Below are 3,643 nucleotides of genomic sequence, written 5' to 3' on the forward strand. Positions count from 1 at the left end.
CTAGAGTCCTGCATTGTTGGGCTAAGTTGCACTTTCAAGGGATAGAGTGGGAGAGGGGAAGTGACGATTCTACCCCAGACGCCTCTGCAGGAATCTACTCAATGACAATAAGTAATAACTTCTATACTTAGTTCCCACTAGTGTTCTTGACTCTTTCCCTTGGTCCCAAAATATCTCCAAAAAGTGAGGTTTTTTTTCCAAATTTCTTTTTTTTTTTTTTTGGTTTTTCGAGACAGGGTTTCTCTGTGTAGCCCTGGCTGTCCTAGAACTCACTTTGTAGACCAGGCTGTCCTCGAACTCAGAAATCCGCCTGCCTCTGCCTCCCGAGTGCTGGGATTAAAGGCGTGCGCCACCACGCCCGGCTCCAAATTTCTTTTTCTTTCTTTCCTTCTCTTTCTTTTTTCCCCTTTGTTTTTGTTTGTTTGTTTGTTTGGGGGTTTTTGGTTTGTTTGTTTTTGGGTTTGGGTTTTTTTTTTGTTTTGTTTTGTTTTGTTTTGTTTTGTTTTGTTTTGTTTTTTCGAGACAGGGTTTCTCTGTGTAGACCTGGCTGTCTAGGAACTCACTCTGTAGACCAGGCTAGTCTTGAACTCAGAAATTCACCTGCCTCTGCCTCCCAAGTGCTGGGATTAAAGGCGTATGACACCATGCCCAGCTTTTTTCTTTCTTCTTCTTTCTTTCTTTCTTTTTAAATATGAGTACACTGTATCTGTCTTCTGTTTTTTGTTGTTGTTGTTTTGTTTTTTGAGTCAGGGTTTCTCTGTATAGCCCTGGCTGTCCTGGAACTCACTTTGTAGACCAGGCTGGCCTCGAACTCAGAAATCTGCCTGCCTTTGCCTCCCGAGTGCTGGGATTAAAGGCGTGCGCCACCACGCCTGGCTGTATCTGTCTTCTGACACACCAGAAGAAGGCATCAGATACCATTATAGATGGTTGCAAGCCACCATGTGGTTGCTGAAAATTGAACTCAGGACCTCTGGTAGAGTAGTCAGTGCTCTTAACTGCTGAGCCATCTTCCAGCCCCTACTTAATTTATTTTTATTTTTATTATTTAATATATTTATTTTGTGTTTTGGAGACAGGATTTTAAGATTAACCCAGGGTGGTCTCTAAATTGCATCGATCCTTCTATGTCTGCTTCCTGTATTTTTCTGAATTCATTCATTTTATGTACATAAGTGTTCTGTCTGAATGTCTGTCTGTGCATCACATGTGTGTAGTGCCCTCAGCAGAGAGCATTAGATCCTCTGACACTGGAGTTACAAACGATTGTCAGCTGCCAACCCTACCCTTTTTTTTTAAAGATTTATTTATTATTATTATTATTATATCTAAGTACACTGTCTTCAGACACTCCAGAAGAGGGCATCAGATCTCGTTACGGATGTTTTTTTTTGAGCCACCATGTGGTTGCTGGGATTTGAACTCAGGACCTTTGGAAGAGCAGTCAGTGCTCTTACCCGCTGAGCCATCTCACCAGCCCCCCCCCCTTTTTTTTTAATCACCCATTGAGTTCAGTTTGTTCTGTCCATGTGCTTATGGTCATAAGACCATCTACTACCATGTGTTAAATATATGAAAATACACCCTTTAAAAAAGCTGACACTCCTTCCCCAAAAGCCATCAACTGTCAATAGTTCCTCAGTTTGGAGTGGTGCTTACAAGTCTCTTCTCCACACGAGAGTGACTTGATCTTATGCTGACGGTCACATCTGACAGCTGCTGTGGGTGTGCTGCTCCCTTCCAGGAGGAGACACTGCTTTGTTCCACTCCTCCCCGACTACTATCTCTGAACAACCTACTCCCCTGTTCCTCCAGCTCCAGTGGGTCCGACATCCTCTTCTGCCTCCAGGATGCTTGTGCTCATGCACACACACACCCACGTGCATACACACATAGTATAGACAAGTAACACTTTTTTTTAAATTTCTTTATGGGGGAGAGGGAGGGCCTTTGCAGACTTGGCATGGTGGTGTTACAGGGTTCTCTCAGTTCTTGTATCCTGGAAAGAATTCAGTTGGGAGATGCAGGCAGCAAATCCAAGCAAGCATTCCAGAGAGAGGGAGTGGGCTTCCCCAAATTAGGGATGGCAGCACAATGGATGCGGGATTGTGGCTTTTAAAAAAGTGAATATTTATGATGTAGGTGACATATTTATGGGTTAATAATTGCATTTTTTTCCTCCTAAATCACAGAGGACTGAATCTGCTCTGTTTCTGTCTCTCTGTCTCTGATTTTTCAAGATAGGGTTTCTCTGTGTAGCCCTGGCTATCCTGGAAACTCATTTTGTAGACCAGGCTACGCTTGAACTCAGAAATCCAACTGCCTCTGCCTCCCAAGTGCTAGGACTAAAGACATGTACCACCATTGCTGGGCCTAGATCTTTCTTCTAAGGTGTTTTACTTCATGATCCTCTAGGTAGCTCATGAAGAGGGAGGACTGGGAGGAAGATCATAACGTAGTAAAGCCAAGGAGCCTTTTGTAGCCCCTTTAGTGCACATGTGGGGATGCCTTGGTACCTGAGTTACAGACAGTTGTGCGCTGCCATGTGGAAGCTGGGATTTGAACCTGGGTCCTCTGTAAGAGCAGCAAGTTTGCAATGGAGCTGGAACAACCTATCTGCAACCCCAAGGACATTAACCACAAAGGAGTATTCTCGAAGTCCGGAGACAAAGCTTCAGAGGCACAGCTACAGTTTTCTTTTCTTGGGGGGGGGGTTGTTTGTTTGTTTGTTTGTTTTTGAGACAGGGTTTCTCTGTATAGCTCTGGCTGTCCTGGAATTCACTCTGTACACCAGGCTGGCCTCGAACTCAGAAATCCGCCTGCCTCTGCCTCCCAAGTGCTGAGATTAAAGGCCTGCGCCACCACCGCCCGGCCAGCTACAGTTTTCTTAATGACTTTGTATCTAACTTGATTTTGAAACCACTCTAGGTCTGACTGACCTCATGGCTAGCTCTCTGTTAATAAAATTTGTAATTCCAGAAGTAAGGCATTTTGTTGTTTTTCTAAACTGTGTCTTTGTCATGAAGGCCGGTTGGTTTTACAACAGTTTTCCAGGCTGTGTAAACAGGAACGTGGCTTGTGCCTTCTGCAAGACTTCCTCCCAGTTCCATACTCATTTCTATATTTCTAACAGTGATGCAAGCTTCTAATTCTAGAACTTGGGATGTAGAGGCAAAAAGACCTGAAGTTCCATGCCAGCCTCAGCTCTGTGAGACCTTATCTCAGTAAAACAAATTGGGACCAGGTTTGGTGGCAAGTGCCTTAAATCCCATAACTTGGGAGACAGTGGCTGTCAGGCAGATCTCTGTGAGTTCAAAGCCATTTTGGTTTAAAAGTGAAGAAAGGAGTATTTATGAAGTTTCCTGGACAGCCAGTTAGCTCCAAATCCAGTGAAAGACTGTCTCAAAAATAATAAGGGGGGGGGGGGGCTGAAGAGATAGATGGTTTAGTGATTAAGAGCACTGGCTGCTCTTCCAGAGGTCCTGAGTTCAATTCCCAACAATCATATGGTGGCTCACAACCATGTGTAATGGGATCTGATGCCCTCTTCTGGTGTGTCTGAAGACAGCTACAGGGCTACTCATGTACATTCAATAAATGTTTTTTTAAAAAATCTGAAACTAAAAGGTTTAAAAAATGTGGT

The sequence above is a fragment of the Mus caroli genome, unplaced genomic scaffold, assembly GCF_978045245.1.
Source record: "Mus caroli unplaced genomic scaffold, Mus_caroli_1 scaffold_6, whole genome shotgun sequence".
In the NCBI taxonomy this organism is placed as follows: domain Eukaryota; kingdom Metazoa; phylum Chordata; class Mammalia; order Rodentia; family Muridae; genus Mus; species Mus caroli.